At 46.4% G+C, this 23,664-nt stretch overlaps 1 protein-coding gene across 11 annotated transcripts in view; it reads right to left on the bottom strand.

Annotated features, from left to right (window-relative positions):
- AP1B1 (adaptor related protein complex 1 subunit beta 1) overlaps positions 1-23,664 on the bottom strand; it is an 86,009-nt gene that overhangs the window by 52,823 nt on the left and 9,522 nt on the right. For 4 of the 11 annotated variants that reach the window (XM_040463868.1, XM_040463871.1, XM_040463872.1 and 1 more), the window contains exon 1: positions 3,057-3,183. The exons of 5 other annotated variants lie outside the window; for them this stretch is intronic. The gene's annotated coding sequence lies outside the window, so the exon portion shown is untranslated. Of the gene's footprint in view, positions 1-3,056; positions 3,198-3,519; positions 3,626-23,664 lie in introns of those variants that run through there. 2 more of the 11 variants (XM_040463870.1, XM_040463867.1) reach the window with 2 other exon arrangements.

Raw genomic sequence — 23,664 nt, 5'->3', positions numbered from 1 at the left:
GGCAACATTCATTCATTTACTGAACACTTACTGAGCACCTACTATATGCCAGACATTTCACTAAGTGCTAGATACACACACAGTTAAGACAAGTTCTCCCCAGGGATTAAGAGCTGTTTACTTAGAAGACAGCCAAGTGAACAGACAATGACAACCCATCGTGATCAGTGACACAGGACACAGTGGAAGTTCAGGCCTGCGAGGTGGGGGAGATGATTAGATAGGAAGCTCCAAGTAGTGGTCCAGCAAAGAAAGAGCCATGTGTGTGACAGGGAATGGTGTTCAGGCAATGAGGACAGCACAAAACAGAGACAGAGGTAAAAAGAGTTGGAGGCTGCAGAAGTGGCAAGCAGCTGAATTTGACTGGAGCTTGGGAAGAGATGAAGTGAGGAGTAGGACAGATAAGGCAGGAGAGCTAGGCTGAAGTCAGCCCAAAAGGCCTTGAAGGCCACGATAAGGAATGTGAGTTTTAGCCTGAGGGAAATGAGGAGCCACTGATGGATAATCAAGCAGGATTATTTTTTTAAGGATTTCCCAACTGCTCAAGTGATATTTTCTCTCCGGTGTTATTTGCTTCTCTCTGGGTGAAGAGGAAAAAAACAACACAAAAACCATTTCTGGGCTGTGATCACTTATCAGTGACCTGTCTTAAGCAGCAAAAAAACAAGACCCTGTTCAGAAAAAGAAACATCTACATGACGTTGATGTCCTCTCAGCTTTCATAATTACACAAATGTGCAAAACCCACACCCGAGCCATGCTTGCTCACTGTCAGCACATCAGACTCTGGTGCCAGCCGTGAGGGTTTTCTGGGAAGTGAGCAGTCAAGACAGCAACAGTTTCAGAGGATGACCAGAAAAAGATGAGAGGCCAGAGCCAGTAGGGCCAATAGACTAAACTTGTCCTGAAACTTTTAGGAAGTGAAACAAGAAGGGTAGTAGTAGTCCTGTGTATACAAAGGTCTCTGCAAGAGGAAGTAACACCCCACAAAGCAGGGTTGACAGCCTTCCTCAGACACAGGCCCCCAGTAGGCACCAACTGCCTAAAGTCAAAGCATCCAACCACAGTAACAGTCTCTACACAAATTTCCTTATCTAATACACACACACACACACACACACACACACACACACACACAGGAGACTACCGGGGGTTGGGGGAGAAGGAGATGGGGAGAAGGTGATGGTCACTATCATTTTAGAGCTGAAGTAAAGGAGGCCTAGCCCAAGTAAGTTGTCCCAGTCATATTACCAGGAAGCTGCTGAACTGGGGTCGGAACTCAGAGTTGACTGATGGGGAGTCAGGCAGTGCTTTTTCCATTACACCTCTGAGCCCTTCCAGTTGCCCAGGGTGAAGCCTCTGCTCAACCCATACTCAATAACCTCTGAGGGATCTGATTCTTTGAGAACTATTGAAGCTTTTCTCCATGACAATTTTTAAGAGGTTGGAGGAGGCTGGTGGGCTCAACTCAGGACAGGGAGCCAGATGCTCTGAGCTCTGCTCATGTTCCCACCATCTGGGACAAGCAGCTTCATCTCGAATCCTCCCTTGGAAGGATGGGGATAAGGTGACAATATTAAGTTTCTGTGAATTCAATGGAACTAGGAGAACAGATCATAGAGTTAAAAAAAAAAAAAAAAAAAAAGGTACTACAGAAATTATATCACAGCTTTCTCCAGAAGCATGCGGAAACCTTCACGGGTTCACTAAGGCTTGTAACACCCAGCAGTGGATAGGAAGGCAGCAGGTCCTTCTTGTGCTGCTGTCAGGGAAACTGAGGCAGAAATGAAGTGAATGCCTGCAAAGGAACAAGGCTCAGACTCACAGAGTCTAGTCCTCCGGCCATTAAATGACCTCACCGTCTTCCAGGCAAATGTGCTCTCCCCAGCCAAGAAGCCAAGGGGCCTGCACTTTTCTCAGAGAGACAGAGACCCTTCCCTTGAGAATGTTCTTCAAGAACCCAGGGCCAAAAGATCCCCCTAGGTGTCACATGCTTCCTTTCTTTATTCCAAAAGGAATGCAGCTCAACCACTCTTAACAGTGGGTCTGAATATTCCCAAATTAGCTTCATGGATGGCCTGTTTTGTGTCTCACAGTTCTCAATAGTCAGGAAAAACTTCCATTTCTGTCCTGAGTGGTAATCACTTACAGCAACAGCCTGCAGGATTGTTTCACCCTAAATATGTGAATCAAATGCCCCTTATGAAGATTAGATGCAAAGTAATAAGACTACACTTTACCTGGCTGTGAATAAACAGAATGACAGCTAATGATACTAAACAGCCCCTACACCCCAACCTTGCTCCAGCCTCTTTGGTCTCTGCACTTTGCAGGTCCCTGAAAGCCCTGGGTAAGAACCCTGGCTCTGCCTATACTACAGGATTGACCTTACCATATGTGATTCAACCTCACTGTGCCTCAGTTTCCTTGTGGAGAAAATGGGGATATCAACAACAGCTACCTCACGCGGGTTGTTGTGAAGTTTACACGTATTGTATGCAAAGTGCTTAGGACAGTGTCTGGTCCGCAGTAGGAGCTCAATAACCAGTAGCTGGCATTTCGTCAGTATTTTTAACATGATTACAGGTGTCCCCAGATAACCTGTCCACGAAGCGCCAAGGGACAGATCAAGCCCAAGCCTACCGCGGGGCAGGCGGCGCAGGGCCGGTTCTTGATTTTTTTTTTTTTTTTTTTTGAACCTTGGCAAAGAGATAAGGCCCTGAACGACAGGGAGGCCTCAGAATGTGAAGGGGGAAACCAGGACCCGAAGAGGAGTTTCCCGTCTGGCCAGAGGCGGGCTCCCAGGGGCCTAAGTCTAGGAGTCTCTCCGGAGGACGCCCCAGGAGGGGCTGCGGGCTGGGGCGGCGGGGATTCAGGCCGGCGGCCAAGTGGGCGCGAATGAATGAACCCGCAGTCCTTCTGCCTCGTCGGAGGTTGGGAAGCCACTCTCGCCCATCTAGCGCCCCGTCCTCTCCGTGACCTCTGACCCCACAAGCCCCCTCATCTCAGACCACCGCCTCCCCACCCCTGCCCCGCCGGACTCCCTTCTTCCTCACCCGAAGGTCCGAACGGCTCCCGGCGCCACGGCGCGGCTCGGATCGCCAGCAAAATGTCCGCGGCCTCGTCCTCCCTCTCCCCCGGTGCGTCCGTGCCGCCGGCCGCTCGGAGCCCCACGGCTGTCACCTGCCGGGCGGAAGTGAGCTGCCCGCGCGCGGGCACTTCCGGTGGACGCACGGCTTCGGGGCGGGGTCAAGGGTGCAACCCCGGCGGGGGTGGTGCCTGCGGGGCGGGGCCAGGAGGGGCGGGGGCAAACGGAATTAACCCCTCCCCAGCAGCGGCGCTGCTTCGCTGCTGCCTCTGGTGGCGCGCTGAAAAGGAGCCAGCTAATCGCTAAGTAGCTTAAGGTGATGGAAACGGAGAAGGTCGTACAGACAGACTTTAAGGGCCATCTTTCTTTTGTGTTACAGACGGGAAAACTGAGGCTCTCAGAAAGGCAAAGTTTTGCTCAAGATCACTTACCTTATGAATGGAAGAGTCAAAACCAGAGCTGTAATTCTCCATGTACCTCCAAGGAACTTCTATCCAAGAGGAACTTCATAATATCCCGTTTTCCCTTTTGCTGGGTCTGCCAGGACATCAGTTCCTATAATCATCTCACTCTGATACTTTCTCCTCCTTATAGATAATTTTTTATCATACCCCCTTAAAACAGTATTTCGTGTCTGCTCTTTAAAAATGTTTTACTGGCAGAGACTGTTGAGAACTGAGAACAAACTAAGGGTTGATGGGGGGTGGGAGGGAGGAGAGGGTGGGTGATGGGTATTGAGGAGGGCACCTTTTGGGATGAGCACTGGGTGTTGTATGGAAACCAATTTGACAATAAATTTCATATATAAATAAAAAAAATGTTTTACTGGCAATGAGTTTAACTAGGACAAGCTCGTATTCTGACTCTTACGGTATTTTCTTTTTGCCATGATAGTGATTTGATTAGTTTGATTTGGGCACACTTGTAATCGGGTATGAGTGTCACCTCTGTCAAAGATGTTTCAGCAAAGATAATAAAGGTTTCTAAAATAAACTTCAGGTTGAGAAAAGAACACTTATTTTTTTTAAGTTGCTTATTAGTACATTATGAGACTGTTAAAACAGTCATGCTGGAGTGCCTGGGTGGCTCAATGGGTTAAGTGTCCTCTGACATCAGCTAGGGTTCTGATCCCTGCTTGAGATTCTCTCCCTCTCTCCCTCTCTCTCTCTCTCTCTCTCTCCCCCTTCCATGCTCGCTCGCTCTCAAATATAAATAAACTTATAACATAAGTAAATAAAATAAAACAGTTATGCTGGAACACTAGTCAGTTAATATGATTTAGACGTCTAAAGTAACATTCACATTTCTTGTATGTAAAAGGTGACTTTACTGCTTCCTCAGTTCATTAAAGGAAAAGTAAAGAACATCTTGTTTTTGTGTGTGTGGGGGGGGAAGTATTTCAATTATGAACTATAAATATATATAACTGCTAAGTGTTATTTCTAATGTTTTAAACCACTCAGGTTAGCTAAAGATTATTTGTGTTGTTTTTGAGTACTTGCATAGGTTTTTTTTTTTTTAATGTAATTACAAATTTGGTGAGCACCTCGTATTGTAAGGCACTATCTTTACATGCATTGCAGCATTAAACAAGTGACTTTGGTTTCACACTCTTTCTGACATTATTCACCTAAGTGTTAGAAAACATTGCTTTTAGATACATCACTAATATATTACCAAGTTATAAACCACATGCATGTATTTAACCAGAAGATAAGAAGAGGAATATGTTTCATCCTCTAAATTGTATCAGTAACAGGTTTGCATTTGAAAGATGTGTTAATTCAACTCCAGGGGAAGAATGAAGTCAACCGTTAACCTAATGAAAAATTTTTGCTAGTGAAAATATGAAAATCTGGACAATGGCAAAGTCTGTTTGCTTTGCCTTTACTTAAATTTTTCACATGCTTAAATATTAGATATTAAAAAGCCAAACAATTATGGGTTCCTCTATACCTCGGCTGACATGAACTTTCTTAAGGTATGTTCAACCTTTGTTTTGCTACCTTTGTGGCATGTAACCTGATTAACAAGGTGATAGTAAAAGATATATTTAAAAAAAATTTTTTTAATGTTTGGTTATTTTTGAGAGAGAGAGCAGGGGAGGGCAGAGAGGTGGGAGACAGAGGATCCAAAACATGCTCCATGCTGACAACAGAAAGCCCGATGCCCGGCTGGAACTCACAAACTGAGATCATGACCTGAGCCCAAGTGAGACGCTTAACCTACTGAGCCACCCAGGCACTCCAAAGATACTTTTTTTTTTTTTTTTTAAGATTTTATTTAAGTAATCTCTACACCCAATGTGGGGCTTGAACTTACAACCCCAAGATCAAGAGTCGTGCGTTCCACCGACTGAGCCAGCCAGGTGCCCCAAAGATACATTTGAGTCTCTGCTTTGCTAACCCAAGCTGTTCAGTTACCTGAAGCTTTTGTCAAGACCAGAGAGAAGTACATGGCATATGTGTGTAGTTTGCTTCTATTGGATTTGATTGGTCTGTTTATAAATTGAATCATTACTTAAGAATTCCAGTAGATAATAAAGTGTGATTGAATATGATAGTTTCTAATATTCCCTTAGATGTACCTAATTTACCAAAGGAAAAATCAATTTACCTGACGCTCTTCTAAGGAATTATGATACTGAAGGTGCGAAGGTGGTTATTTTCTTAGTCTCTTTCAAAACACCGGTACTTTTATTTGGAATGATTACTGGGAAGAGTGAAATGTCTCTTTTATCTATGAACTTGAAGCATACCTGGAATTTACCAGTGCACGTGCCCATTTTAGAATTTTGTTTCTTAAAATAATCCACTAATGTTTTGAACATTTTCATCATTTGGTTTCTCTTTCTTCTAAAGAATAATTAAATCTTAATTTGGCATTGGATCCTTTTGGGCTGAAATCTGCATGGGGCCAATAGCAATATAAATAGTTCTTTAATGCTTTCCCCGCCCCTTTACCAACACTTAGCAAAACAGAAAACTCTTATGACACATCTTGTCGGAAAATAACGGCCTGCCCTGTGGCTAGGTATCTTCTGCTCTTTAATCATTTAAAAAGGTGGTTGGGCATGTAGGTTTCTTTGTACATAATCTACCTGTTAAGAAAGATAATCCTTGGTAGCACTTTATGCTTATGGTAGTTCTGGATATTTTTGTTACTTATGGAGAAATAATGGCAGCTCTCTTGGGTTCTGCTGAGAAGTAGAATAGGAGCTATTATTTTTTTGAAGGACAAACAGATCACAGGAGATTCTAAGAAAATCTGGAGAAAGCAGTACATATTTGCCATCATTAAATATTTATTTGTATTTATGGAAAGTGTGTTTTGGTTTTTAAACGTGTATTTTGCTTCATTTTTTTTTTTTTTTTTTTCACCTTGGCAGTGGAGAGTTCTATTTTCAAAGAATGAAAAATGTTTGGGTTAGGGGCACTTGGCTGGCTCAGTCAGTAGAGCATGCAATTTTTGATCTCGGGTCATGAATTCAAGTCCCACATGGGGTGTAGAGCTACTTAAACAAATAAAACTGTAAAAAATTTTTGGGCTGGGTGCCTGGGTGGCTCAGTCGGTTAAGCTTCCCACTTTGGCTCAGGTCACAATCTCAGCTCGTGGATTCGAGCCCTGCATCAGGCTCTGTGCTGACAGCTCAGAGGCTGGAGCCTGCTTCGGATTCTGTGTCTCCCTTTCTTTCTCTGCCCCTCCCCATTTGTGTGCACGCGCACATTCTCTCTTTTTCTAAAATAAATATTTAAAAGAATGTTTGGGTTATATGCAGTAAGTAGGCTGTTCATGCACTGATGACTTACTTTTAACCTGTCCCTTGGCTAGAAGCAACAAAGCTATAGATATTTGCCTGATTTTTTAGGAAACTGGTATTTTTCGTACCTCATGAACTATTAGTGGACCTGTGGTCATACTTAATAAACTTATATTTACCTCATACTTTCATTGCAAATAAAGTTTGAGCTCCATGCCCCTTTCCCTTCCTATTTTAGTCAGTGACAAAATAAGTATTTTTTTTAATATACTGGAAAATGTGAAGATTTGTAATTAGACCACTTACTAAATGATAGGAATGGATCATAATTAAGAATTTGTGGGGGCACCTGAGTGGCTCATTCTGCTGAGTGTCTGACTCTTGTTTTGATTTAGGTCATGATCCCAGGGGTCATGGGATCCAGTCCTACGTGGGGCTCCTCGCTGAGTGTGGGGCCTGCCTAAGATTCTCTCCCTCTCTCCCTCTCTCTCTCTTTCTCTTAAAAAAAATAATAATTTGTGTTTTCCGTGGGGCGCCTGGCTGACTCAGTCAGTCGAGCACGTGACTCCTGATCTCCGGGTTGTGAGCTCAAGTCCCGTGTTGAGTGTAGAGATTACTTTAAAAAAATCTTAAAGAATTCTAGGGGTGCCTGGGTGGCTCAGTTGGTTGAGCATCTGACTTCGGCTCAGGTCATGATCTCACGGTTTGTGAGTTCAAGCCCTGTGTCATGCTCTGTGTTGGCAACTGAGAGCCTGGATCCTGCTTTGGATTTGGTGTCTCCCTCTCTCTCTGCCCTTCCCTTGCTTGTGCTCTCTCAAAAATAAATAATCATTAAAAATAAGAATTCTTTTTTTGTTATTTTTTTAGATGTTTAGTTATTTTTGACAGAGTGCAAATGTAATATTCTTCAGGAATTAATATAATTTTTTTTAATTTATTTTTTGAGAGACAGACAGAGAGCAAGCTGGGGAGAGGTAGAGACAGAGGGAGACACAGAATCCAAAGCAGGCTCCAGGCTCCAAGCTGTTAGCACAGAGCCTGATGCAGGGTTCGAACTCACAAACTGTGAGATCGTGGCCTGAGCCAAAGTCGTACACTCAACCGACTGAGCTACCCAGGCGCCCCAGGAATTAATATAATTTAAAAGAGTCGAGGGATTTGATAATAAAACATAGCAAAAAAAAAAAAAAAACCACATAGCTTTGTTTAAAAAAAGGTTTTACTGGGTAACCAATATCTGCATTGTGGAGAAATGGAAATATACTAGGAAGCAAAAAGAATAAAAGTCATCAGTAATCTCACTGTGCTGAGACAATCACTTTCAATATTTTGGTGAATATCCTTCTAGACTTCATATATCAGTTGGTATTTATTTTATTTTTATTTTTATTTTTTTATTAGAGAGAGAGAGAGGGCACAAGAAGGGAAGAGGGGCAGAGGAAGAGGAGAGAGAGAGAATCTCAAGCAGGCTCCACACTTCGCGGGGCTCAATCCCACAACCCTGGGATTATGACCTGAGCCAAAATCAACAGTTGGACTTTCAACCAACTGAGCCACCCAGGTGCTCCTCAGTTGGTATTTTTTTTAGTTGAAGTAGAGTTGACACATCATTTAGTATTTTTAACTCACTGATATACATAAATATAAATATATTTCTACATGGTGCTTTCTAATTCTTGTATAGTATTCCACTGTATGGATGGTATTGCTGTTCTCAAAAACAATCCCCTACCGTTGTACACTTAGGTTGCCACCAATCTATTAATATTATAAACTTAATAAGCTTCTACAGCCAACTCTGTATGTCCCATCTAATGTAGATATTACTTTGTAATAGTTATTATAGTTTTATATGTTTAATCAGTCTCGAGTCCTTTCTGTAAAATTTATTTTGAAATAGTTATAGACATAGGGTTGCAAAACTAGAACAGAGAGTCCCATGTACCCTTCACCCAGCTTGCCTCAACGGTGACACTTTATATATCAACAGTATAATATCAAAAGCAAGAAACTGACATTGGTACAATACCAGTTGCCTAAAATTACAGACCTTACTCAATGTTTAAATGCTTCTCTGAAGTAGGCAGGGGACAAGTAGAATAATTTTATATGTATGTCCTATGTTTCGCATGCTATGCACAGCTGCCTGGAGGAACTACCTTCCCCTGATGATAAATGTTGACAAATGCTGTCAGCCTCACCAGAAAACAAACTTTCACTGGGAATGTAACGTGGAAAGAGAAGAATTATCCAGCAAAACAAACCAACAAACCTGAAGGTACCAAGGTGGAGAGCATGTGTGAAAGTGTCAAGTTAATGGTAGGAGCAGTCAGAGCTTTAAGATTTCCAAGAAGACAGAAGTCACAGTGTTAGCTTGTTCAGGAAAGACATCCTGGGGACCGTGACATCTGTGCCAGGCCTTGCCCAATGAGAACAGAGTCGCACAGGCTGAGATGGAAGGAAAAGGCAATCCAGGGACAATAGTAGGAAGGCAAGGGAGGTGGGAAAGCAAGGGAGCCAGGCATCTGGGTCCTTCAGAAAGCATTTCAGGGGCACCTGGGTGGCTCAGTCGGTTGGGTGTCCAACTTCCGGCTCAGGTCGTGAGCTCGTGGTTCATGGGTTTGAGACCCGCATTGGGCTCTGTGCTGTGCTGACAGCTCAGAGCCTGGAACCTGCTTCGGATTCTGTGTCTCCCTCTCTCTCTGTCCCTCCCCCGCTCATGCTCTGTCTCTCTCAAAAGTAAACAAACATTAAAAAAAATTTTTTTTAGAAGAAAGCATTTCACAAGTCCCTATTCTGAACCCGGCCCTGGGCTGGGTGTTGGATAGTACATGGGTGAAGCAAAAGCCTGGCCCTTGCTGAACCTACAGTCTGTCTGGAGATGGTGACAGAGCAGTAGACCCAAATGTGATTGGTGCAGTGATAGGGGAGGTCTTAGGGGCTATTGGAGTCCAGAGCAGGAACTGAAGCTCCCTAGAGTTGAGGGGACAAGGGGAGGCCTAGACAAGTGGAGGGCATTTAATCTGGAACTGCAGAACAATGAATGTTTATGGAGCACCTGTGGTGCTCCAGGTGGTATGGAGAGGGTCTCATTTGCTCCTCACATCAGCCCCATTTTATCTGAGGGCAGGACGGGATGTAACTCCAAGAGCTTAAGTCACAATGTGTGAGTTTCTGAGCTAAGGGCCTAGTCCTAGAGCCCCAGGATATGTGCTCTGATGAGTCCCACTTGTTCACCTAAAATATATTTGTCACTCCTACCTGAGCCAGCCAGCCATAAGGGGGATACAACAAAGAGAGGTAGCACACCTCTCTTTGGGCTACTGTTGAGTGTGGGAGAGAGACAAAGGGGCAATTATAACACAGCCCAGAAGGACCAGGGATGCACAGGAGACTCAGGCAGCAAACTCACCCCGGGAAAGTCAGGGAAGACTTCCTGGAGGAGGTGACATTCTATGAAGGATGATACTACTACTACCAATAGTTGCCATGAAGCAGGCACTGTGCTAGGCTCTTCCAAGTACTAACTCACAGGACTCTCCCCACAATTTGAGGTTCCATGGCTGTCCCCAGGTAAAACTGAGAAAACAGGCCAGTGGGCACACTTCCCTGTGAGTCTCGGCCTCCTCTTCCACAGTTTGGCCTGGCAGGAGAGCTAAAAATATAGTACTAATAAGAGGCACAGTTAAATGTCAAAGGCTGGATAATTACAGCTTGCAGAGGTAGGAGCCGGAAGCAAGAAGGGGGGGCCTTCTCGGGGGCTTCCCTTTCCACCCCTACCATCAAACCCAGCTGGCCACTCTGCCTCAGTCACACTCACCGTCAAAGACTTACGGCTGTGGCTAGAACAGTCACACCTGGACCTTAAGCGTCTCACTTGCCATCGGAGACCCCAGGCCCAGGAGGAGCCCTTTGCTCCAGGAGGGTGGAGCAGAGCCAATGATGGCCAAACCCGCATGCAGCCAGAACTGACTTCTCCCAACAAATACACCACTACTGGGGGCGCCTGTGTGGCTCAGTCGGTTGGGTGTCCGACTTCGACTCAGGTCATGATCTCATGGTCCATGAGTTTGAGCCGCACGTCAGGCTCCTTGCTGACAGCTCAGAACCCACAGCCTGCCTCAGATTCTGTGCCTCCCTCTCTCCTTGCCCCTTCCTCTCTCGTGCTCTGTCTCTCTCAAAAATAAATAAACATTAAAAAATAAATAAAAATACACCATTACTAACAATAACATCACATCCTGGTTGGAAGAGGATGCTTTAAAACTTTTCTCCAAGCCCTATTCACTTTCTACTCTGCTGTATTGAGCTGGCTGATGTTGGGCTGGCTTGTCTAACTCTTTGAACCTCAGTTTCTTCTCCTTTAAACAAAAAATATTTATTTATTCTGTTGGGAGAGTGTAAGCAGGGGAGGGGTAGAGACAGGGAGACAGAGGATACTGACAGTCTGACAGCAGTGAGCCTGATGTGGGGCTCAAACTCATGAACCACGAGATCATGACCTGAGCCAAAGTCCGATGCTCAACTGACTGAGCCACTCAGGTGCCCCACGGTTTCTCCTGAGAACCCTGCACTCATTAGGGGCCAAGCACCTTTGTATGCCTTTGACATCCAATCCCTTTATGTTAACCTTCACCATTCTCAAGAGGTGGGGGCTACAATAACCCTCAGTCACAGGTGAGCCTGCCAAGACCTTGAGAAGCTGAGGAACTTTCTTACTTTCACAAGGCAACAATGTTGAGCTGGGCGTCAGGGTTGATGACAGCAGGGCCCATGCTTTCTCCTTCCCCCACCCATTGTGGGGTTTCATCCAATCAGAGGAAGGTTGGGAGTTCTTGTGGTCATCAAATGATCAAAGATATGCTCCTGGCACCATGTGCCCTTCAGTAAGTCCCCTCCTCTTTCTGACACACAGAATCTCCCAGCATGTCCTTCCAACCCTCCTGCCATACTGGTGCATTAATAAATATATGTTGCACAAATTAAGTATTATTTCTCTTGATGCCCACTAGAGGGCACACAAGTGACACTAACTGCCACCCTTTCCCTTCCTGTGTAATTGTTAGGCAGCCCCACCACATCCCTGTGTCTCAATCTTCCTTCTGGATTCTTCTTCCTATGTGATTACTATTCCTCTACTTCAATTTCTGTTTGCCATTTTTATTATTTTTACCCTACAAATTACTAAAAGTTACCTCAGATCCTTTCTGGAAGGAGGAAAGAGGTGACTTTGTCAAGCCCTCACTAATAACGCCAGTCCTGCACCTGCTGAGGGTGGGCAGCTCCATATTCTTCCAGCCCAGGCCAGGCCTGGCACAGTGCGCCCCCCAAGGGGCAGAAGGGCCTAGCGGCTCCTGGGGACTCCTCCTCCACCCCCATCTCTTCCTGCTGCAAATGTTCTCATTACATCATCCCTGGTCCTCCCAGGAGCAAAATTCTGCTCACCTCGTCCTGGCTCCATTGCTGCCACAATAGGCTGCTTCTCAAACAGCTCTGCTCTGCCTCACAGGTGCCCCCGAGAGAGCCAAACCGCCCTCCACTGCTGCAACTGAAGAGGCCAGGATCTGAATCCCACCTGGGTTCAAGTTCCCAACTGGACCTTACTTTCCAATTTTACAAATTTTACAAATGGGGCTGATGGGCTTCCTTATGTGGTTAAGGAGATTAAATTGTACAGCTTATATTCAGTGCCTGGCAACCTATAAACCCTCCTTCAATGGAAGCTGCTACTTGTGTTAATATTAGTTCAGCTCAGCCATTTCCTGGCTGTGTATGTAGGAGCACATAACTTAGCTTCTTTGAGCCTCAGCTTTCCCATCTGGAAAATGGGACTTATACAGATGTCAGGAGAATTGCACTAGATATTGTAGGTAATGTTTCTAGAGCAATGCCTAGCAAGCGCCAAATGATTAGTAATGATTACAATTATTAAAGGCCATAAATTAGGGAACAAAGGAAATATCAATAAACTAACATAGTAGAATCAGAATTCATAAATCATTCTTAGATTGCAATCTAAAAGACTAGAAATCAATAATAAAATCAGAAAACTGACCCTACACCTGGCAAATAAAGCACCCTCTTTTAAATAACACCTGAATCTTCTGGGTAAGGGAGTGAATTCATGTATCTCCACACCCTTCTGAAATCCCACTAAAACTACATTAGGACGGGGAGGGCACCTGGCTGGCTCAGTCAGCAGAACATGTGACTCTTGATCCTGGGGTCATGAGCTTGAGCCTCATGATGGATGTAGAGCTTACTTAAAAACAAACAACAACAACAACAAATAAAAACCTACGTTAAGGGGTCTTATAATTTTGATAATGTAGAATGTATAGCATGCAACTTATTTTAACCATTTTTTAAAAGTTTATTTATTTAGAGAGAGAGACTGCGAGCAGGGGAAGGGCAGAGAGAGAGGGAAAGAGAGAATCCCAGGCAGGTTCTGCACTGTCAGTGCAAAGCCTGACTCGGGGCTCAATCCCACGAATCATGAGATTGTGACCTGAGCCAAAATCAAGAGTCAGACATTTAACCGACTGAGCCACCCAGGCACCCCAATAACAGCCATCCTAATGGGTGTGAAGTGGTATCTCATTATGGTTAAAGGGATTGTTTTAAGGTGGGAATCTACAAGAGCCATGAGAACAAGAGACAACAGGAACAACACTGAAAGCTGAAAGCAAATGGATAAAAGGTTACTGACTTAGCTGAATCCTAAGCCACAAGAAGGGAAGCCAAGAAGTAACCCAATTGATACTGCAGGACCCCAAAGATCCAGGAACTGGTGGCACCAGAAAAGTCTGGAAGTGGAAGTGAAGAATTGAGTAAAATTTGGAGGATCGGGTGAACATCTGAAAAGGAGTCAGACACCCCCCAGATCCTTCCCCGACTCTGTCAGACAACTTCCCCCTTCCCTCCCACAGAAGACTGAGGTCTACTCTCAGAAAAGAAAACCAGCATAGTGGGGGCGGGGATCACATTAAAAACAGGTGAAACAGGGATCCTGGTCAGTGAGGACCATGGTGGACAGGCCCACGTCCACCAGAGCGATCACTCAGCTGTCAGTACCTCCCTTAAAGCTGAGGAAGCAGCCAAGGATCACCAGGCATTTGCAAAATATGGAAGTCAGAGGCCAAGAGGCCAGATGAGTAAAACAGCATAGATACAATCTAGACTAGTTGTGGCATACACATAGATTATTCTGGAAGGAAACAGAAGAAGCTGATAACATTGATGCCTGTGGGGAAGAGACCTGGGTGGCTGAAAGACATGGGAAGGTAGGAGACATTTCACAATACTTCCGTTTGAATCTGTAAAATATTTTAAACTTTTTTTTTTAAAGCTTTTAAGTAATCTCTACACCCAACACGGGGCTCGAACTCACAACCCCAAAGTCAAGAGTTGTATGCTCCACTGACTGTGCCAGCCAGGTGTCCCTAAACTTTCCTCTTTTCTTTAAGTAGCTTTATACCCAATGTTGGGCCCCAAGATCAAGAATCACATGCTCTGCCAACTGAGCCAACCAGATGCCCCTAAACTTTTCATTTTTAAATACTTCTGGATATACAGAGAAGTTACAAAAATGCCACCTACCTTTCACCCAGCTTTGTCTGATATTTACGTTATCTAACCATAGTGCAATGCTCAAAATCATCGATACTATACCGTAACTATTTTAGCTACAGCCCTCATTCACATTTCACCGGTTTTCCTACTGATGTCTTTTTTCCGTTTCAGCGATCTCTCATTGCATTTCATTATCGTCTCTCTCTCTTTTTTAAAAAAAAAATTTTAATGTTTATTTTTTTTTTTTGAGAGAGAGAGAGAGAGCGAGAGAGAGAGAGAGAGAGAGACCGAGTGTGAGTGGGGGAGGGGCAGAGACACAGAATCTGAAGCAGGCTCCAGGTTCTGAGATGTCAGCACAGAGCCTGATGCAGGGCTCAAACCCACAAACAGTGAGATCATGACCTGAGCCGAAGTCAGATGCTTAACCAACTGAGCCACCCAGGTGCCCCCATTGTGTCTCTTTAATCTCCTCTGGTTGCTGACAGTTTTTCCATTTCTCCTCTCTTTTACAAACTTCAAGCATTATACATTTTTGGCAATACGAAAAAGTGACGTACTCTCATCAGCATATATCAGGGGAGACATGATACATGATGGCGATATACCTTACTATTGGTGATGTTGGGGCTTCTGGGTGGCTCAGTCAATTAAGCATCTGACTCTTGATTTTGGCTCAGGTCATGATCTCACAGTTCATGGGAATAAGCCCCTCATCAGACTATGCACCGATAGTGCAGAGCCTGCTTGGGATTCTCTCTCTTCCTCTCTCTCTGCCCCTCCCCAGCCCTCAAAATAAATAAACATTAAAAAAAAAAAAAAACCATTGGTAACGTCAATCATGGCCACCTGGTTGAGGATGTGTCCATCACGTTTCTCCGCCTTCCTGTTTTTCCTTTGGAATTAATGAATATCTTGTGGGGAAAGACTGAGGCATTACTGTTGTGTTTGCTTAATGATGATTTTCTAGTTCCCTGATTCCTTCTACATTTATTAGTTGAAATTCTGCCAGGAAGAGTTGCCCTTTCTTCCCCATTAATTTATTTGTTCAATTACTTATTTCTCCATCGTCAATTATTTATTTAAATTCAATTATTTATTAGCCATTTGAGCTTATGGATATTGAGTTATAATCCAAACCTATCATTATTTATTTTGCTGATCATTTTTCCCAGCTTTGGCCCTTAGGAATTCCTTTAGGTTGGCTCCTTTCAACATGACCCCATTTTTTTTTTTTTTTTTAGCACTTCCTTATTCTCTGGTACCTCATGATGTTTCCAGGCTCATCTTGTATTTTCTCTGTCCCAGCACTGGAATCAAACCATTTTTCCAAGTAAATTACCGTGGGATCATTATTTTATTAAGGGCAGATTAAAATGATCAATTGTGCTTTATTCAGGTTAATATTTATTTTTGAGAGAGAGAAAGAGACAGAGCAAGCAGGGGAGGAGCAGAGAGGGAGAGAGAGGAAGGGCATCTTTTTTTTTAAGTTATTTATTTATTTTTGAGAGAGAGGGAGAGCGTGTGCACCTGCACACAAGTGGCTGAGGGGCAGAGACAGACAAGGAGAGAAAGAGAATCCCAAGCATGCTCCACTGTCAGCGCAAAGCCTGATGTGAGGCTCAAACTCACGAACCGCGAGATCATGACCTGAGCTGAAGTTGGATGCTTAACCAACTGAGCCACCCAGGCGCCCCGAGAGAGAGAATCTTAAGCAGACTCCACGCTCAGCACAGGGCCCGACTAGGGGCTCAATTTCACGACTGTGGGATCACGACCTGAGTCAAAATCAAGAGTCAATCACTTAACCGACTGAGCCACCCAAGTGCCCCTCAGATTAATATTAAGTAGGTTACCTGAACATGTCTTCCTGGGTATGTTATATGCATTTTCTTTCTCTTTTCTTTTCTTCCTCCCTTTCTTTTCTTTATTAATGAGGCTCTTTTTTTTTTTTTTTAAGTAGGCTCCATGCCCAACGTGGGTCTCAAACTCACAATCCCGAGATCAGGAGTTGCATATCCTACCAACTGATCCAGCCAGGCACCCCTCTATGCATTATCTTCAATCCTCATGTTACCTCTGCAGGTTGTGCACTATTAACCCTCTTTTACACACAGAGAAACTGAGGCTCAAAACTCAGTTCATAAATGTCAGATTGAGAGTGTAAGCCCAGGTCTGTGGGCCTCCAAAGCCTGGGCTCTTTTCTCTGATGGATAATGGAAGTTGGGGAGGGCCCGGGGACATGAGGGAATGGACAAATCCATACCAACAGCTAGAAGGCTCTTGATGGACACCTCAGAGGCTATGGTAGGTCTATAATGTGTGAATTTGGCTAGGTTGAATGACATTTCTCACAATTCCCTTCCCTGGTTGGGGCACAGGAGAGGTTCTTATGAAAGATTTAGGGGGACAGAAGTGAAACGGCAATGCTTTTTGTAGCTCCCACATATTGAAGCGGAGGGACTGGCTCATTTTGTGGGCATGAGGCTGATGCGGGCTGGTTGGGCCCAAGGATCTGGGCGGGGGGGGGGGGGGTCCCGCACAACTAGCCAAGAGGGTCCTTGGCTTCACGCGGGATAGGAATCAAATGCAATCCAAGAAGAAGTGAGAGCAGAGTTTATTAAAGATAGAGAGTGTGTGTAGATTTGGACAGAGCATCCAGGAGACTTGGAAAGGAAAGAAGAGGGAGTTTCATCTTTGCTTGGAGTCTGGGGTTTTTATTGAGGTCTATGGTCCAATGCCTGTGTCTTCTCAGGCACCCGTGAACAAAGACAACAGTTTAGGTGTCCACCATAAGTCACTTATGCCCTGAAGCCAGGGGTCTTGGTGTGTCAGAGGTCTTGGAAAATGTTCATGATGACCCTGGTCACTCCTTAGATGTTATCTGTTGTGCTGGAAGACTCCAGAGAAATCATCGATTTCTTGACCTTTACAAGGAGGACATATATTACCTGTACAAGAAGGCATGTGTAAGGCAGGGGGCAGGTCCTAGCAAGAACAGAAGCAGGAAAAGGAACAAAAAAGCAGTTCTTCATGGGGGTTCCTTCAGTTTCTCTGTCTCAAGGCAGTGGCTGGTCTGCAACTGCCTCTCCTACCCTGGGATCAGCATTCAGCTTTGACACTTGCTAAGCCAGGTGTGTGTGTTTAGATCTATGAGAAGGGCCCTGGTCTCTCCAGAAACCCCACATACACCCCTCAAGGTTGGCAGCAGCAAGAACCAACCGGGGTTCCAGTCTGCCCACGTGGGTTCCAGCTTCTTCCTGTGGATCCCAGAATGTTCTTGTCCTTCCCATACATGATACACCTCTGCCCTTGCTGACAGCCTGCTCTATGTCTTCAAGCTCCAGCATCAGACTCGATGACAATATCCTTGCAGAGACTGCTTAAGCGGCTCCCATAATTGCTCAAGTTCAAACACCTGGGACAAATCCCTTCCTCTCTATGGCCTGGTATTTCTGCTTGACCCATGACTGAATCAGAGGAGGGACACTGGGTCAGAGCAGGCAGGTTCTTAGAGCTCAGGGCCTCCAAAGGCCATCAGTGTGAGGTCCTCCTGACAGACCCACTCAGAGTCCAACTCTCCTAACTTCCCTGTCACTCTCTGTGGCTGGAGGAGGACAGACTTTTCCCAAGCTGGCTCCAACAACAAAAAGCCACAGTTACCTGCCATCCCATGGATTTTCCTAAGCAAAATAAAAGGAAACCCAGAATCCTACATAATAAAAACCAGATCCTCTGTATCACAAGGGGTACTGTGGTAAGTGGGCATCCCAGAACTGGGACACCCCGGGGACCAAAAGGGTGATGAGAGTCTGGGGATGAGGTATTAACACCCCACCGGGATGGATCCTATGCCCCATAGGAGCACAGTTCAGACCTTAGCACCAAGGTTGGGACACTCAGTGGGGTTGGAGCACCTGGGGGGCTCAGTTGGTTGAGTGTCCTACTTTGGCTCAGGTCATGATTTCACGGTTCCGGAGTTGAAGCCCTGCATCGGCCTCGCCGCTGTCAGCATGGAGCCTGATTCAGATCCTGTCTCCCTCCGACCCTCTCTCTCTTTCTCAAAAATAAATAAACATTAAAAAAAAAAAAAAAAAAAAGACACACATGTGAACCGGGCTCCCAGCTGGGGCAGAGCGGGACTTCCATGATGCCCAGACTCTGAAGCTGAAGCCCTAGGTGGCCACCAGAGGGCTCTCAAGCCACGTCTAGGAAGAAAGTGGCGTCCTGAGGCTGTGAGGTAGAGGAAGCCTCCAGGATAGAGCAGTGGGGTTCTCCAAGGTGGAACAGGACAAATTTCCTGTGCAAGGCGGTCAGCCACATCTGTAGGAACTCTTGGTGCTGTAGCTGCATCTGTTCCACCTTAGGTAGCTGGGGGTATAAAGCTGGGTTAGTGCCCCTTGGGACCCCCGTTGGGGCTACATTCATGGGAAGGCCTGACACTATCACCATTGCAGGGTGGGGAGGCTGGAGGTGGCAGGCCTGACTCATGAGGATTTCTGATACTCCCTCACAGCTCACCAACTGTGTGATCCACCGCCCCCTGTTCAGACCTCAGTTTCCATATCTGTACAAGGAGGCTGGATCGGATGATCATTCAGGTGGCTTCTAGCCTATCGGTAATAATGGTGATGATGGTGGCAATGATGATAGCAGTGACATTTGCCATGCACTCAGTATGTGCCAGACTCCACACTAAAATCATTCAATTCGACTGTCTCCCTTAATCTGCACGATAACCCCGTGGGGTAGGCACACCTGTCATCCCCATTTTCATAGGTGAAAACATGGAGGCTCACACAGCTGGAAAACTGTTGGGCTAGGAGAGAGATAATACAGCTAGGAAGAGCCCAGCCCAGAATCACATGGACCTGGGCTTGGACCCAGGTTCAGCTGTTTTTAGCTGTGTGACCCTGAACAAATCACTCACCCTCTCTGTGCCTCGGTCTCCTCTGATGCCCATTCCACAGGGCTGCCACGAGGACCAAAAGCAGTAATGCCAAATGCCTGGCATACAAGGAGCACACCACATCGATCACTGTTCCATATTAAATGCGTTATTATCTGTGGCTGGGATGTGAACCACAATCTACTTGGTCCTCAGCACCAGCTCTCCACCCTCTGGGTAAATCCCTGCTGAAGCAGGAGATGAAATGCTGTCTGGGTTGAGGACTTGGATTTCATGACAGGCTCCGGTTGCCACAGCCGCATAACAGGCCTGCCAGGTGCCCAGAAAGCTGCTTGGCCCCATTCTCGAGCCAGATGGGCCTGCCCCCCGGGGAGGGGGTGCGGCACAAGCGTTCTCACTCACCTGGCCAGCAGCCTCTGCCACCCCATCCTGGCAGGCCCAGAGCCAGCCTCTGCCCCCAGCATCTTCCCATTTGCTCCTCACCAAACTCTCTGCACCTCCTCTGCAAGGCTCACCCACAAGATAACAGAATACCTTATAACCTCCCATGGGCTGCCCTTTGAAAGATACCCCTTCTCTGTCCCTCCACGTTAGCCTTACCCAGATCTCTTACCCAGTAACCCCCAATCTGGCTGACTCCTTTGCCCCCACCCAGCTCACCTGCCTGAGTACCAAGAAGATGCTGTTCTCAAAGAGGATGCTGCTGGTATTTGTGTCTGGTGGATGCCATCAAGGGATAGGGTTGGCAGTGCCTCTAGTCTCCTGGGTCCCTACCATGTGGTTTCTACTAAAGCTGCTGTTCTTTGCACACAGGGTAGCCCCCTGAGAGTGGAGGGGCTGCTGCCTTTCCAGTGCCTGATATAGCCAGGCACACAGTGGGGCTCATGAGAATGTGAATGAATGAATGAATGAACAAGTGAACGAATGAATCGAGTGAAAGAAAAAATGAGGCAGGGTTGGGTTTGGTCTTTGGATTTGGGGGACTCAGGGGCTCTCAATGGCACTGGGAACCCTGGATCTGTGTCCTGGCTCTGTCTGCCACCACTCAGCAGCTGTGGGGCCTTGGTCAAGGCTCTCAACTTCCCCAAGCCTGTTTCCTCTTCTATAAACCAGGGAGAGTAACAGTCCTTACCTCTTGGAGCCAATGTGGAGACACCATGGAAAGAAGTGAGCACAGCCTGGTACTGTTATGATTACCCACCCTGTGAATGCCCACCTTCCTGAGCCACCAGAATTAGAGGAACTAGAGGTGGGTTTGGAGGTGCAGGGGTGATGCTCATCTGATAGCGAGGGTGCCGGCATGAAACTCTGACGGTGAGGCTTCTGTTGGCCCAGCTGGGTAGGGACGTGGGACAGGAAGCCAAAGGTGTGAGCCTCCTGGCTGGTTCAGTGGCCCAGCCCTGTTTACACTCCGCCCAGTGTGGCACATGGCCGCTGGCCATTGCTTCCTCACCACCTTCCCATCCGATCCCTTCTGATCCAGTCCCCAAAGGGAGCCTTCAAATATTGCATCTGAGACATGGTGAGCCCCTGCCTGAACCCTTCTCAAAATTTCCCTGGTCCAGCTCTCCACATGGCACGATGCTCCTAGTCTCTCCCTTCGCCTACCTCACCCTTCTGCTCTGAGCTCCAGCCATCTGGACCTCCTCTAAAATTCCTCATGTCATTCTACCTGTGCTGGTCACTCTGTCCTTTGCCCCTTCTCTAGCAACTTCTTGCTACTAGCTCAGTAACAAGAACCTGGCCAGGCCCTGTTCTCAGCATCCTCTCCAGGGCAGGGATCCCAACACCAGCTGGGTAGGGGTCAGGGGGTTCTGATCCCAAGAGTGCCCTCTGACCCCACCCTTTGTCCATCCCCATGTTCTAGGCCTGCACCTTAGAGGGCTTTCCTGAGCCCAGAGGAGCCAGGCCTGACCAGTAGCTGGCTCACTGCAGGCACTGCGGACGGCTCCCTTCCCAAGTGCTGCACCAGGCCCTTTCTCTGTAACTTCCAGCTCCTGGTGGCCGTAAATCTTGGCCTGGCAGGGACTGCAGAAGCCCTGTCTGCTAGCTCAGGCAAGGCTGACTCCCTCACCCTCCTTCTGGTTCCGCAGGGCGCAGTTCCTCTCGGGGCCAGGGCAGGGTGCCCAGGGCCAGCAACTGCAGCATTCTCCCTGTCATCCTTCAAGGCCACCCTGAGGGGCTGGGCTCCCCACTCACCTGCCTTTCCCCTCTTGGCCTCGTTTTCTCCAGCTGAAATACAAGGGGCTTGGGTCCGAATCTTTTTAGAAATTCTGATGATACTCATAATCACCATCCCTCCACTCACATACACAAAACAGAATTTCGCATTAAAACTTTACCCGTCGCTTCCCCCACAGATCTGAGTGGTTAGGAACCTCTGTATTTCAAGAGCTACTGTTACTTGCAAAAAGCAAGTTGCAAAACAGAATGTACAATCTTCTTAACACATAAATATTAACACTTACTTGTAAATGCATAAAAGAACCTGGAAGAATATATATAATAAGTGGTTCCAGAGCTTATCTCTGGAAAGTAGGGTTGCAGGGCCTTTCACTATCTACTTCAGACATTTTTGTAACTGAATATTTTTTTTAACAAGTGTATGCTACTTTGAGGGATTTTCCCCCCATTTAAAATATAATCCTATGATATTATCACCAACAATCTCAAATTCTCCAGACCATTGATACTTTGGTTGAGCAGAATGATAATGAGCACTCAGGTTTCTGAAGTCTGATTGACAACAGATTAGCAGGATTAAGCCATGACTTGACACTTACAGATGGGTTCCTCAGAGCAAGTTAATTAACCTATCTAGGCCTCACTTTATTCTCAAAAATGGGGTTAGTAGTAACTCCTACACCTCAAAGGATTTCTTACATTGGCAAGAAGAAAAATGTAACCATGTCTCTTTTTTTTTAAGGAAAGACTCTTTTTTTTTTTTTTTTTGAGAGAGAGAGAGAGAGAGCTCGCACACACTAGCGGGGGAGATTCTCTCAACCAGGCTCTGTGACCAGCCCAAAGCACAGCTTGATCCCAATGACTGTGAGATCATGACCTGAGCCTAAACCAAGAGTTGGACGCATAACTCGACTGTGCCACCCAGGCACCCCTAAAAGGAAAGGCTCTTGAGTGAGGCAGACTCTTAAGACCCTGCCTGGGTCCCCAGGGGAGGTGTCACATCTTGTAACTGCTTTCATTGGCCCTGGCCAATGTCTTCCCAGTTGCTGGGTCTCACACTGGACCACTGGGAGGTCCCCACGGGGCTAGGAGACCATAGGACAAATGTGGCTAATGGAATCTGGCTTGTACTCTTGTGTCTGGCACCAGTTCAGCAATGGGGATATAAAAAACCCAGACATCACCTCATTGCTGTTTCATCAAAAAAGGAGACTTTCTCCCTGCACATCCCTGCAGAGGACAAATTCTTGCTGGCTGTGTGGCCTGGGAGGGAGCAGGAAGAGAGGTAGGAAGAATCTGGGGAGTTCTCCCCATCTTGGGGGTCAGAGGGCAGCCTGTGTCATCGTAATAGCCATGGGACTGGCCCCTTGGTAACCATGATAACCTAGGTAACCACGCACTGTGTGGGCACCTGACAAGCATAAACCTCTCCTCCCCTCCCCACATCCTATGAGGGAGATACTGGCATCCCCTTCTAACAAGGGGCGAGGGTCCTTGTCTGAGGTCACTGAGCTATGGTGGGGATTTGTCTCCAGTCCAAGTGACTCCAAAGCCAGTGTTCTCAGCATCTTGGGAGCCAAGAGGCCTGTGGCATAAGCACAGATCTCCTCAAATGCCATGTGTGACCTTGGACAGGTCTGAGACCCTTCCTGAGTATCGCCTCAGGGATTTTCAGAGGAGAACATCAGGCCGCCCAACCTCCTCCTCCAGGATAGTTCTGCCATGAGTTAACATATTGGGCTTTCCTGGAAGATTTGGTATGAACAAAGGGCCTGACAGCCTCAGAAAGAAAAATAAAACAAAAAGAAAACAAACAAAACCTCCACAGGACCAGAGAGTCTCCAAGAGCTAGGGTATTCCCATAGTCCTGGATACCCGGTGTGCTCTTTCTAAAGGCCGATCCAGCCCTGTCAGTTCCCCTGGCCCTGCCTGTTCTGTCCACCCGGCTCAGGGTCCTCATGGCTTCTCGTCTATCCCTGCTCTAAAGGACTTGGGGGTCCCTTCATGCCTCATTAGGTGCTGGTCAGAAAACTGGAGACTCTGTAAGCTTTTCAGGACTCCTCAGCTGGCCTGCCCAAGGCAGTGCCCCAGCATGACTCAGCAGAGGTGGGCCTTGCTGACCCCCATGCCCTGTCTTCCTCTCCTCTCCTCTCC

Source organism: Herpailurus yagouaroundi, unplaced genomic scaffold (assembly GCF_014898765.1).
Source record: "Herpailurus yagouaroundi ecotype Mexico unplaced genomic scaffold, PumYag 428, whole genome shotgun sequence".
Lineage (NCBI taxonomy): Eukaryota > Metazoa > Chordata > Mammalia > Carnivora > Felidae > Herpailurus > Herpailurus yagouaroundi.
The sequence above is the reverse complement of the archived record's forward strand: the minus strand, read 5'-3'. Positions and strand labels throughout refer to the sequence as shown.